General features: G+C 41.6%; 1 protein-coding gene across 1 annotated transcript in view; it reads left to right on the forward strand.

Annotated features, from left to right (window-relative positions):
• The window catches only part of map2 (microtubule-associated protein 2), a 409,127-nt gene that overhangs the window by 68,038 nt on the left and 326,387 nt on the right, over positions 1–14,702 (forward strand). The window lies entirely within an intron of this gene.

Raw genomic sequence — 14,702 nt, forward strand, 5'->3', positions numbered from 1 at the left:
AGAATGTTGATGAAAGGAATGCAATGGATGTTTATATGAATTTTAAGGAATCGTTTGAACACATAAAAGACTGATTAAGGAAACTAAGGTTCATTGAATGAGGGTCAGTGTTAGCATGGATAAAAAATTAGCTTAATGACAGAAAACAGTGAGTCATGGTAAATGGATGTTTTTCGTATGGATAGTCTTGGTGTTCCCCAAGGGTCAATGCGAGGACCACTGCTCTTTGATGTATATAAATGACTTGGATATTGGAATATAGAGTAAAGTTACGAAATTTGCCGATGATACCAAACTTGAAGGTCTGGCAAACAGTGAGGATGATACGAAGTGACTACCGCAGGACATAGATAGGCCAGCAGAATGTGCAGACAAGTGGCAGATGGGACTTTAACACTGAGACGTGTGAGGTGATGCATCTTGGCAGAAGGAATAGGGAGATGCAAGACATACTTAATGGTACAGCCCTAAAGAGTATGCAGGGCCAAAGGGACCTGGGCATTCATGTGCGTTGATCTGTGAAGGTGACAGGACATATTGAGAGAGTAGTTAGCCATGCATAGGGGTTCTTGGGCTTCACAAATAGAAGTTAAGCTGAACCTTTATAAAGTTCTGGATAGGCCACAACTAGAGTATTGCGTCCAGTTCTGGTTACCACATGTTTGGAAGGATGTGAAGGTCCTTGAGAGGGTGCAGAGGAGATTTACCAGAATGGTTCCAGGGATGAGGGATTTTAGCTGCAGGGTTAGATTGGAGAGGATGGGGTTGCTCTTGGAGCGAAAGAAGTTCAGGGGAGATCTGATAATGATGTGCAAAATTATGACAGGTTTAGAAAAGGTAGACAAAGGAAAGTTGTTCTCATTAGCTGACTAAGGGAGGGACACATTTAAGGTTTTGGGCAAGATATGTGGGAGGAAGAACTTTTTTGCACATCAAGTGGTAATGACCTGGAAGGTGCTGCCTATGAGGATGGTGGAAGCAGAGATAGTGAATGATTTCAAAAGGAAATTAGACAGGCATGTGAGGGAAATAAACCTGCAGGGGTATGGGGATAGAGCAGGGAATGGAACTGATTGGATTGCTCTACAGAGAGCTGGCATGAGCTCGATGGGCCAAATAGCCGCCTTCTGTGCCCTAATGTCTCTATAACAGGCAGGTTTTTTTTAATCAATAGCATGGCTGATTTTCATTATTCCAAGATTTTTTTTCTTGAGTTTATTCCCAAATTAGAGCAAAGGTATTCTGTAATCAAATTTTGAACTAGGTTGTAAAGATATCTCTGCACACATAGAAATGATTTTCAAATGCTTTGTGGTTGGAATGGAGCTACTAAGAACAGATGGGTACTTTTCTTCTCCTTTGTACTTTGACTTGTCCATCTGAATTTTAACCTCCTTGTCTCCCCATTGCACTGATTATTTTTTAAAACCAGCATTGCTTGGAATCTAGTTTCAAAAGTGCAATTTAAAAACACAATATTGTAATCTTAACTGGGCAAAACTAGAACAAATGAGAAAAGCACAATTTTCTGCTCTGTTCAGTTTTTATTTGGTTCTAAACTTCAACAAAAGTCAATCTTTTTAGCAAAACTTGTACAACTGACCGAAAGTCTGACTCTGATTACTGGTGCACAAGAACAGAATGCAAACTTGGTTTGAATAAATCTGGACTCTGGATGCCAAAAGCAAGTATAACGAGGGTACAGGAATGTATCCCAGTTTCCTGGCAGATACCATTATTCGGTGCAAAATGCCTTTTTCTCCACTTCTCTCCTACATGTATATTTCTATTTCTATCTATCTAATATGTCTTTTATGTACACAGAGTAACATTGACTTTGTTTCACAGATTGGAAATGAAACGAAATGTGGGAAACATTTATCTTCCACTGAATTTCCATTCTCAGTTAGCTCCTTGAGTTTTTGTTGGTCTGATTGTAGTTTTTGCTGTGGTAATTTGATGGCGGTGTTCTGGATTCAGTAATTCCCACTGCTAATTGAGATGTTCAGTATTGTCTTTGCGGGATTAATCTTCATCATTGAAGCAGTGGAGGCAGGGTGTTGTCAGAAAATTCGAGAGAGATGAATAGATTCTAGTAAAAGAACGGAATGAGGAATGTATGAGAAGGAAGTTTTGCATGTTTTTTGAACTTTGGAAATGGCCGTGTGGTCCATTGTAATCTTCTGTAGTCCTGTATGTTCCTAAGTTCCTAATCTTTTTAATTACAGTTTTTGAGTATATTTCAGTTAATACTGGAGAAGGGGTGGAAAGTCATTGTAGCAGGGAGCTTAGAAAGTGTCCATTATAAGCTAATGCTTATTCCCATGAATATTCGAAGGCCGCTGCGATTTCTTGTACTATAGTACTTACTGTTTTATCGTGTGGTTTTTGGCTGCCTGCCAGTTCTATTTTAAAGTTCTCAATTTCTACCCCCTTTTTCTAATAAATTATTTCTGTCAAATTTACATTGCTTTTTGTCTGCCAAGTAAGTAACTTCTGAATTTATTTCTACAGCTTCTAGCTTAACACATTTACTTTTAGCTCAACAATGTGAGTGCAAGACTTGCACATAGATTCAATGTTTAAAGATGTTAGCTGCTACTTTGGGGATTAAACTATGTGGGGGAGAACACATTATTGCTGTAGTATCAGCTGCTAAACACATTAGGTTAAAATATATGTGGATCAGTTGCGCCATTTGACACAATCATCATAAAATGATTTGATCCAGTTAAGCCAAGTTCTGCACCAAATACTGAAAGTGCATTACCTAAAGTACTCTGCAAGTACTATGAATTATGACTGGATATACTAATGTGTCAGTGATTGTAATGGCGGACTGTCCAACAGTTAAAATAGATATGAAATCATCAAGAAATCACCAATACAGTTACTTTGCATCAGAGTAATGTGCCCTTAATTTCAAACATATATAGAACAAGCTAAAACTTTTAGTTTTGCTAAATTGAAAAAATAACAGGCCAGTTCAGAAATGTTTCTTACATTGAAATGCTCAATTTTTTCGACAACTGTCCGTTGCTGTGAAAATTCCACTGCAACAAAATAATCTTTGATGATGTGTCATAGTATTTCAACATTAAAAGAGAAATCAAGTCATAGGAATTTACTCTTTTTAACCTTGATAGTGCCCTGCATCATGGACATTGGGCCTTTATTTTTATTTTTTATTTTTATTTAGAGATACAGCACTGAAACAGGCCCTTCGGCCCACCGAGTCTGTGCCGCCCAAGAACCACCCATTTATACCAACCCTACAGTAATCCCATATTCTCTACCACCTACCTACACTAGGGGAAATTTACAATAGCCAATTTACCTATCACCTGCAAGTCTTTGGCGGTGGGAGGAAACCGGAGCACCCGGCGAAAACCCACGCAGACACAGGGAGAACTTGCAAACTCCGTACAGGCAGTACCCAGAATGGAACCCGGGTCCCTGGAGCTGTGAGGCTGCGGTGCTAACCACTGCGCCACACATATCTATGTTTATCATTGAAAGCATCTTTAGAAAGGAGCCTACTGGCAGAGTTCCCTGTGTGTAAGAGTGTTATTCTTAAAAGTGCCACTGTGTTAACAGGCTGTTTGGCGTGGATTTGCAGATATATTATACAATGATGCTGCATGTGTCAGGAGCCCAGTACATGGCAATTATGGTGTATGGTGTATGCTGCATATGCATTGCTTCTTTCCATTAATCAGCCATGGGAAATGCAATTATATTGACAATGCAGTTGGCAAATTATTTAGCACTGTCATCTTTAACACCATTATATTTACTTTCAAGCATCATAACTCACTAAAGACTATAAAACAGAAACATGCAATTTTTCAGCATAAATGTTATCAGGAATGTGGAAATGTATAGTACTACAAAAAAAGTTGTCGGTTTTGTTGGTCCCAAATTTCAAAAATTACTATACTAAAATACCTCTTGATTACTTCACTAAAAGAAATCAGAAACATGGAAATAGATCATTTTAGTCCAGCTGGCAGATCTCAGTTTTGCTGCCATTTTCTTTCTCTGTCATATAGCTCGATCTAGAAGGAACTCGTATTGACAGGAAGCATGATTTCGATAGGCCAGCATCCATGTGAAAGGTGACTATGTTTTTAACAGTAGCATATAAGATCACTGCGGGGAATTTAGAGGTTGGGCAGGGGCTTAAAACTAGCCACTGTGGATTGGCTGTCTGTTCTCAGCCCTGCCTGATTTTCCATTCAATTGAAACTAATAAAAAGAAAAATTAAGTGGAATATATAATGGCTGGCCAGTCCACAACTGGCAGTTTTCTGTCTGCACCCAACATAAATTTCAGTGATCTTTTTCTTGGATACCCTGCCCCAATCTACTGCTTCCTATGCCTAGCAAGATGTTCAAGACTGTTAACTTTCACAAAGGAATTGGCAAACAAGTGTCTAAAATAAAGCACCCAACAACTTGAGTTACTCAGCTAAGAGCTTGTGAAACTCCTTCACTTGGAGGCAAGGAAGGGATAAAGGAAGAGGACATCCAATTCATCTGTCAGTTTAAGTTGGGATAGAAATATGGGATGGAATTTCAGTGCTAGGATAACAATCCCACTAGTTACCATGTTGTAGTTGCTTTCCAATTTTATGTATGGAGTAATAAATGGGAAGTGCTAATAGTGAAAAGAAGCCATAACCTCTGAGGTATGGTAAATGGTCCTCCTGAATCTGAGTTCTGCCATTTAAAGTTTTCATAAATGTGTGAATAGGGCAGTGTCTTGAGGAAAAATATATCTCAATCTGTTGCTTGAAAACTGAATTTAAATTGCTGAAAGAATATTGAGTATTTCATTTCAATTTATAGCTCATGATGTAAAGTAATAGGAGGACTGTAGGTAATAAATCCAATTTATAGCTGAAAGCTGTAATACTATTGTTTCTTCTTTAGAAGTGTTATGGATTCTGTATTTTTAAAAAAGTTTGATAAATGATTGTGTAAGTTTTCATTTTAACTGTTCTGAAGTCTTTCTGCCAACAATGTGTTTTATTTTAAAGACTACAAATTTACATGGAGCCGCATTTCTCTTAATGAGTTAGAAAAACCACGTTGATGGCATGTTTTTAAAGACTTCTTACCCAGCCTTATTTCCTCTTCTGGCCAGAGTTCTGACTGGAAAAATCTGGGCACCATTGATGTCAGTTTTTGAATGAATAGGATGATTGTCCTTCCGGTACTTTGCAAAGAGCCCTGTTACATAATGTTCTAGTTAACAGGAGTATCCTGCCAAATAAATAGCCTCTCTGTAGTGTAGCTTTATGTGTGACCTGCTTAGTATTTGATGAGCAGTCAGCTGAAGAACTGAATGTTTAGGAGCCTTTAGGCTACATAGATGCTGTGTGTGCGTAAATGGTGTTGTCTATTATACACTATTCAACTATATACTTTTTTCTTAAAATTCTCTGATTAATTTGTAGTGTTACTTAATTGTACATCAATAATTATACCATAAGAGCAGGAATTTTCCAGTCATCTGGAACAAGTTTTAAATCATTTTCCCCCATCACGGTTTCATTCCAAGAGGATGATGTTATCAAGCATCTAGCGTCAGTCATTGATATTGATTGATAGAAGTTTGAATCAACATTAGGAAATACAAATTAGAATTAAGTAAGAATTGTCGTAATTGTGAAAGTCATGCTGTTAGAACTGTGGCAGAATCTATAATTCTGGATCATTGGGCAGCAGAGCGTTTGTGCTCCAGTGCACTGTAGAATGGATGGGTGTAATTTGCAGTTATATACATAGTTACCTATAGGCTAAGTTTCCAATCTTGGCCACTCCATGAGGATATTAGGGAAGGTGTTTTTCTGTATGGAGATAATTAGTCGTCGTCTGGTCCTCATTTAGTTGCAGAGTGGTACAGGCAGAGGAATGGGGATGGAGCAGACATGTTGCCTGCTCTTCTAACCAGAAAACTGCTGTGTGAGCAAAGAAAATAAAATGTTTTTAAATGTCCTCCAGTCCACTGGCACCACACCTGCTGCCAGAGAGGATTGTAAAATGATGGCTTGAACCTCTGCTATTTCTTGTCTTGCTTCCCTTAACAGCCTAGAATACATTATATTTGGGCCTGGGGATTTATCTACTTTCAAAGATGTTAAACCTCTTGATACTTCCTCTCTCACTATGTTAATTTGATCTAATATTTCACTATTACTGCCCTGTTGATTTTGGATTTCTCAGATTTACCTACATATTTGTTGTTCTATCTCCCTGTGACTATTTGGGGATCTATAGAACACTTCAGGTGTGATTGCCCCTTTTTTTGTTCTTTAGTTCAACCCATATGGCCTCCTTTCATGATCCTTGTGCCATGTCATCGCTCCTCACAGCTATAATTGTTCCATTAATCTATATTACGACCCCCCCCCTCTTTTTTTATACCCCGCTCTATCTCATCTAAAAACCTTGTAACCAGGAGTGTTGAGCTGCTTTCAGCCATGTCTCAGTAATAGCTGTAATATCATCCACCCTGTGCTCTCAGATCATCTGCTTTATTCCCCAGACTTCTTACATTGGAGTATATTCTATTTAGCACTCTCACACTCCCTTCTTGTCTATTTTCTAGCCTTTGTTTCCTCTGCCATCCAAACACACAGAATCATAGAATGTCTACAGCACAGAAGGTCTGTCATGTCTGTGTCGGCTGTCTGCAAGAGCAACTCACTTAGTCCCACTCCCTCGCCATTTCCACATACCCCTGCAAATTTTGTTTTCTTCAGATAATTATCCAGTTGTCTTTTGAAGGCCTCTATTGAATCTGCCTCCACCATGCTCTTGAGCAACGTATTCCACACCCTAACAGCTCGCTACGTAAAAACATTTTTCCTCATGTTGCGGTTGCTTCTTTTATCAATCACCTTAAATCGGTTGTGGAAGATGTAGCAGACCACCATGAACTTGGACACCCACTCTGTTGAGTTCTGGAGGGCTGCCCCCTGAGTGGTTCAAGCACTGAAATTGTTTCTTGAGGTCCTAGGCCCAACCATCTTCAGCTGCTTCATCAATGACCTTCCCTCCAACATAAGGTCAGAATTGGGGATTTTTGCTGATGTTTGCACAATATTCGGCACCATTCATGACTCCTCAGATACTGAAGCAGTCCGTGTAGAAATGCAGCAAGACCTGGACAATATCCAGGCTTGGGCTGATAAGTGGCAAGTAACATTCGCGTCACACAAGTGCTAGGCAATGACCATCTCCATCAAGAGCGAATCTAACCATCTCCTCTTGACATTCAATGGCATTACCATCGCTGAATCCCCCACTATCAACATCCTAGGGGCTACCATTGACCAGAAACTGAACTGGAGCAGCCATATAAATACCGTGGCTACAAGAGCAGGTCAGAACCTAGGAATCCTGAGGCGAGTAACTCACCTCCTGACTCCCCAAAGCCTGTCCACCATCTCCAAGGCACAAGTCAGGAGTGTGATGGAATACTCTCCACTTGCCTGGATGGATGCAGCTCCAACAACACTCAAGAAGATTGACACCATCCAGGACAAAGCAGCCCATCTACAAACATTCACTTCCTCCACCACCGACGCACAGTGGCTGCAGTGTGTACCATCTGCAAGATGCACCGCAGCAATACTCCAAGGCTCCTTAGACAGCACCTTCCAAACCCGCGACCTCTACCAACTAGAAGGACAAGGGCAGCAAATACATGGGAACACCACCATCTGCAAGTTCCCCTCCAAGTCACACACCATCCTGACTTGGAACTATATCGCCCGCCGTTCCTTCACTGTTGCTGGGTCAAAATCCTGGAACTCCCTTCCTAACAGCACTGTGGGTGTACCTATCCCAAATGGACTGCAGCGGTTCAAGAAGGCAGCTCACCACCACCTTCTCAAGGGCAATTAGGGATGGGCAATAAATGCTGGCCTGGCCAGTGACGCCCCCATCCCATGAATGAATAAAAAGAAAAACATTGATGGTCTGTTCCATGATGTTCCATGATAGGCGTGTTATCCTTGCATATTTTGGTTGGCAGAGGGGAATCTTGAATCATGTGTATAGAGGGTATCCCTTGTCTCCAAAAAGCCAGCCTCTGGTTTGTTGGCCCAAAGACTCTGGGAATGGCTGACTGGCTCAGGATGAAGGCATTGTGGCTGCTGCCAGGATAGTGGGCTTTCACTGACTTGATGTTTTGGCGATGGCTGCATGCTAACTGTACATTGATGGGAGTGGTCGACCTTGCGGTTCCTGTACATCTCCTCATTTACATGTAGGGCCGTCAGAGTCATATGCGTGCAGTCAGTGGCTCCCTGCCCCATTGAGAATACCATTACACTGGCAAAGCCACCTGCCTGCTCCTCCTGCCTTTCTCTGGTAAAACAGAAGACGATGAAGTCCCCTGTTGTAGCATACAAGGTCTCTGTCACCTCCCTGATGCAGTGAACTGGGAATGGTGGCTACGTTACCTGTTCCTGCTTGGAAGGATGTACTTCTTTAGAAGTCGAGAGCAACAGTGACCTTGACGGCCACTGGCAGCGCTGCCCTCACCCTGCTATGTGGCTCTAGTCCATGTTGAAGGAAGTGGCACAGTTTAGTGACCACCTCCTTGCTGAATCATGGGTGCTTCAAACATTGCTCCTGGCTGAGGTGGAGGTAGGAGGAGTGCTCCCTATATACCCTTGGAGGGTAGGGCCTTCTGTTGAGTGTCTTTCTCCTTCTCTCTCTGCACCCAGCTCCCCTCCCTGCAGCTTATGCTGCATGACCCTGTCATGTTGCAGGCCAAGAGGGACTGCAGCTATAGTTTGCATGACTCTGGCAGGTTTTGTGTACACTGTAGAAAACTCCTCCAACTTCCCTGTCAGGATATAGCAACCCTTCCTTCAAAATCCAATAAGTCATCAAAATTCCTCCAAGAACACACAACAATACTTTCACAAACTTTACAAGAGCAAAAGTAAGTTAGAAGTTCCTCACCTGCAAGTTGGTTAGCTGACCCTTTAAATACCACTGGAGAGATCCCTCATGTAGCTGAACCTGTGTTCAGCTGGGAATGATTACGACACACTGTTAACTGGACCTGCAAATTGGCTGAATGTGCGCCCAATCAGCCTGAGAGGCAGTTTAAAGTCACAATCTGCCCATTGTGACAACGTCTGCATGCATATCACTCCCATGCCGGTGCCCTTTCTTTCATGGCGCACATTGAAGGCCATGCTGAAGTGGCCAGAAGCATTGCACCCACCATTTTTAGCAACTTCAGCTTCCATAGTGCTGGCTCAATACAAATTTCTTGGTGCAAAACCATAATTTAGAACAGGAATGAGCTGTACCGCTGGGGTGGGCTCTACCTAAACTGGAATGGGGCCAGTGCCCTCATGAAAAGCATAAATAGGGCTGTGGATAGGACTTTAAAGTGGTAAGACAGGAGAGGGATCTGGTGAAAATCACACGCATCTGAAGATAAAACAAAAAATGAGAGATGAAAATAAAGGTCAGACCAAGGAGAGTGATAAGGGTAACTTAAACACCACTATCTACCATCCTATCTCAAAAACAACCATTTACCACTATTTGCTGTTTTTTGACCTTAAGCCAATTTTTTATCCAAGCTTACACTGACACTCCTATTCCATGAGCCTCAATTGTGATAACGAGCCTTTTATGTGGTACTTTGTCAAACACTTTCTTAAAATCCATATAGACAACATCCATTGCTTTCCCTTCATCAAATTTCTCTGTTACTTTGTCAAAAATTTAAATGAGATTAGTCAAGCACCATCTGCTTTTTACAAATCTGTGCTGGTTCTCCTTAATTAACTCAAACCAAATGCCTGTGAATTTTTTCCCTGATTATTGTTTCTAAAACCTGACCCACCACTGATGTTAAACTGACCGACCTATAGTTATTCGGAATGTCCTTACATTCTTTCTTGAATAAGGATGTCACATTTGCCACTGACCAATCCTCTGGCACTTCCCCTGTATCTAGGGAACTCCTGAACTCTTATTGCTTGTGATGGCTACCTCCTGGAATGTCCGATCCAGGAAACGCTGAGCCTCCCTGGTGCTACGCAGTGACTCCAGCTGCCCCGAAGCTTGCAAATCCTGAGCTCGAGCTCAAGCAGCTGGAGACACTTCCTACACACATGGTGTCCCAAGGCACATGAAGTGTCCTGAAGTTCCCACATGGTACAGGAATTGCAAGCAGCAGGTCTCAGCTGCCCATCCATGATCCAAAAAATCTCTATTCCCCCTTTCAGAATCTAGTTACTGTTTTGTATCAACTATAAATTTTAATTAATTCCTCTAGACCTGCTCTCTACTAATACTCTTACTACTAATTCACTTACTGTTATACTTACCCTGATTGAAATGTTTTTATGAGTTTAACTAGTCTACACTGTAAATTTAATACAGTGCTTTATAGTTTCCAAGTCCTAATTTAAACCACTGCCCTAGTTTAGGGGTTAAAGAAAACCTTAAAACTCACCAACCCATTTACCTATCTGCTGTCCTGTAACGTCACTCCCTGCTTTTTTTGGAAATACACCAATCAGGTCCACGCTGTCCCCTGCATTTAAAAAAAAAAAAACCATTCTAAAACAATATGTAGATTTTAACCCCATCTTCTGTCTCTTCTCTTCGACCAGCTTACAGTTCTTTTCAGTATCCATATTACAAACAATTGAGCCCAAGCACCAACATTGCACCTCTTTCAGATACAGTTTTCTCATTTTTACCTGGTTTGTTTCTAGTTCTGCATTCAATCCTGGATTTCTGTGGCATTTAGCTTAATTCCAGATTACTATCTGAGGGATAGCGGGGGAGTTCTTTCTGTGTGCTGGGCATCATTTATCCCTCAACCAACAGATAAATCTGGTCATTTATGTCATTGCTGCTTGTGGGACATTGCTATATATAAATTGCCTGCTGTGTTTCTCTACACCATAACAGTGACTGCACTTTGCAAATACTTCATTGGCTGCAAAATACTTTGGACCATCCTGAGGTCATATGTTATATGCAGTTCTTTTCCTTGTCTCTTTTTTGTTTCTTTTTTAATTTCTTCAATTGGAAATCCTTCACTACTGCTTAGAGTTTACAATATTTTCTGGAATTGATTCCTTCTATGTTGTTTTTCCCCATCATACAGACATTTTCTTGCTGTCTGATATCTTTCTATAAATCAAGGGAAAATATTGGACTTTTTGATCTAGTTTCCTGTTATAATGCCATTTCTTGCACTGATTAAAACTGACGAAATACATTACATCTTCGTTCAACTGAACGTATTCTGCTACAATGGTCACTAGTGACATTAGTGATCTACAGAACGTGGATCAGTGTCACAGGGCGAGGGGGAATCTTCAGTTTAGTGCTATCTTCCACATACTATCCTCATTATGTTTACAAAATATGATTGAACCATACAATCTGATTGTATACAAAGTGCTTACTAATTCAATTTACTAATCACCACATTACTCAACAATGTGAGTATCTTGTCAAAAGTAAGATGTGACTCTCCGTTCTTAAGAGACTACAATTGATGATCTCTGCCAGTATCATTGGGACCCATATAAAAAGCACATTCGAGCAAAGGGTGTGTGATAGAGACGAAACTATGGTTTCCAATGGAAGTGGTGTCAGAAATGGTGTATATTATGCCATCAAGTGATGTATCAGTGTTTCCAGGAGTACAAGTTCATTGTGGATGGGGAAGCTTGTTAAGTAATCCAATCTAGGGATGAAATTTTGCCACAGAAGTACATATTTCTTAAAATTGTACCTTTTTATGATTTCTCTCCTGTGTGCAAATTTTAAAATGTTCCTATTGCATGTCTACAGCAGAGAAAAGAGTTTGCCACTTTGCTGACGTGAATATGATGTCAGGCAACCCCCCCCCCCCCCCCCCCCCCCCCCCACTGCCTGCCAAGACTGAGGCACACATGATTTTGCCACATGAACATTAAAACTTAAAATTGCAAGCCCCTAACTGGCAAGACATTTGCATAGTAACCAACAGTGTTGGAACAATGGGGGCCCAGTCGTTGCTTCCCCAATACACGGAAGAAGTGGTCAGACCAGTTTTGGTCACATGACTGACTGAATGTTGGAGGTTTTGATTTTGAACTTCCAACAGAGGATTTGAACTCAGAAAGCTGTGTGCTCCCAGTTGGAACAAAGCCTCCTCCCCAGTTCTGCCTGCCTCCATCTCTTTCCCACAGAACTGAATCTTGTGAAAACACGTGAACCTCAAAGAGAAAAAGGTCTACGTGAATAAGGTTTAAGAAAATCACTGGGCCCCGACGAACAGCAACGCTACCTACAATCAAGTGAGCTTGAAGCACAGTAACCGAGAAACTCTTCTGATATTGCCTCAAACCCCAATATTTTTCCTCTTTTTTTCTGTCCCTATTTGCATGTGTGTATTGCGTATGCATGCTAGCGTAGGGGCATTGTATATCTGTAGGTGTTAACCTTATTAGAGTTTAAGTTTTAATAAAATGTCATCTTTCTTCTTTAAACCTCAGAAAACCTGTGTGAATTGGTTTCTTTGTCTTATAATTGGAAAGGTGTGAGCAGGGATTCACAAAGTGGGAGCTCAAAACACAGTGTATTTAAAATTAAACCCTGTTACAATAAGACCAGGTGAAGATAGTAACAGACCCCTAGACACCTTTCTCACCTGGTCGTATCAATGTCTAAAATTGGTTTAAAATAAGTAAAGATTCATTTTGAGGCACCCAAGTATTTTTTTTGTTCATGGGATGTATACTCACTGCCACAATTACATGTCACCTAATATTTTTGCACAAAAGTCCTATTGGGACCTGCATGTTCTTTCTGTTAGTAATCAAAATCCAGCTCAAGCTGCACAATATACACTTTGTTAAACTATTCAGTGTAAGCTGAGGATTGCCCATTTTGGTGCTTCACATGAGCATTATAAGACCAAGTTTGACATTGAGTCACATAAAGATATATTATGACGCATAACCAAAAGCTTGGTCAAAAAAGTAGGTTTAAAGGAGTGATTTGAAGGAGGAGAGGGAAGTAGAACAGTGGAGAGGTTCAGGTAAGGAATTCAAGCAGAAACTGCTGGAAACTGTGGATACCTGGTGCAAGTCAACTTCTGCCATCTTCTGATGAGTGGTTTCCAATTGGAACCCCTGAGGTATTTCAGCACCTATACGTTTTGAACCCACTGCATGTTGCACTTGAATAGAAACAATATGATAGAAAGGCATTTATATAGTGCCTTTAATGTAATAAAAGGTCCCAAAGTACTTTTGAAGCATAAGCAAAATACTGCGGATGCTGGAAATCTGAAATAAAAACAAGAAATGCTGGATTCACTCAGCAGGTCTGGCAGCATCTGTGGAAAGAGAAGCAGAGTTAACGTTTCGGGTCAGTGACCCTTCTTCGGAACTTTCGAAGAAGGGTCACTGACCCGAAACGTTAACTCTGCTTCTCTTTCCACAGATGCTGCCAGACCTGCTGAGTGAATCCAGCATTTCTTGTTTTTGTTACTTTTGAAGTATAGTCACTGGATTGAATTTTGCCATTTACCTGGAAATCCTGCTGATGCTGGTCCATCCCCAAGAGCTGCTGGCCCATTCAGAGGGCCGACAGCTCGTCAGCCTCAGCAGCGGCCACCACCGCTAGCGGTGGCCATTGCTGAGGCTGCAGCTCTAGGGAGAGGGTGCCTCAATGGCTGGGTGCCCTTGAAGACCAGTTAGTTGGGTTGGGGGAAGCCGGGCCCTGGTGATTGGTGGGAGGGAGGTTGTGGAGCACTGGTGATGCCGTTGTCATGGAGGGTGGCCATTGCCGCTCAGGGCCCCCCCCCCCGTGGGCCATGGAGTGCGCATCAAGGATGGCCCCTCCCCGGAACCAGCTGGGAGATCACCCGAGTGGTCTCCCCACGCCGCGACGGAACCTCCTGACGTGGCCAGAATGCCTGCGGAGGCGGGAAGTGACCCTTAATTGGCCACTTAAATGTCTCAATTGGCTGTTCTCTCAAGCCACCCAGTTACCCGCCGCTGACAATATGGCATGTGGCGGGAACATGTTGGGCTCCCCTCCTGATGCCTCCACCCACCATTTTGCCTACCCTCCCGCCTCCCAGCCCGTTGCTAATGGGTTGGGAAAATTCAGCTGACTGTTGCAATGTAGAAAATGAAGCAGCCAATTCGCGCATAGCAAGCTCCCACAAACAAGTACTAATGACTAGATAATTTTCTTTTGAAGTGATGTTGATTGAGAGAGAAGTATTGGCCTGGATGCCAGGTATAACTCCTTTGCTCATGACGTCACCTCCGACAGTGTGCAGCACTCAGTAAATTTTTGTGCTCAAGTATCTGGAGTGGGACTTGATCCCATAATTCGTAAGTGAGAGTGCTACAACTGTGCCACAGCTAACATGCTAATTTACATATATTAACAACATACGACTTAAGTCTGAAAGCAAATTTTGTCTGTTAAAATGCTGTGTAACCTGTAATATCTAATGTAAGTTCGAAGATTCCTTCCTTGATTGAAATTGAAGTCAGTTGATGTAAACTCTAGACTGAGTTTCAAGGGTGATGTGCTTTGCATTACTGTTTTCTTCTTGTGATGAGTGAGCTGTTTATTGAATCAATGACATAAAATGTTAATAAATGTCAAAAGGGCATTATTTTCTTGTCGAC

Source organism: Heterodontus francisci, chromosome 7 (genome assembly GCF_036365525.1).
Source record: "Heterodontus francisci isolate sHetFra1 chromosome 7, sHetFra1.hap1, whole genome shotgun sequence".
In the NCBI taxonomy this organism is placed as follows: Eukaryota; Metazoa; Chordata; class Chondrichthyes; order Heterodontiformes; family Heterodontidae; genus Heterodontus; species Heterodontus francisci.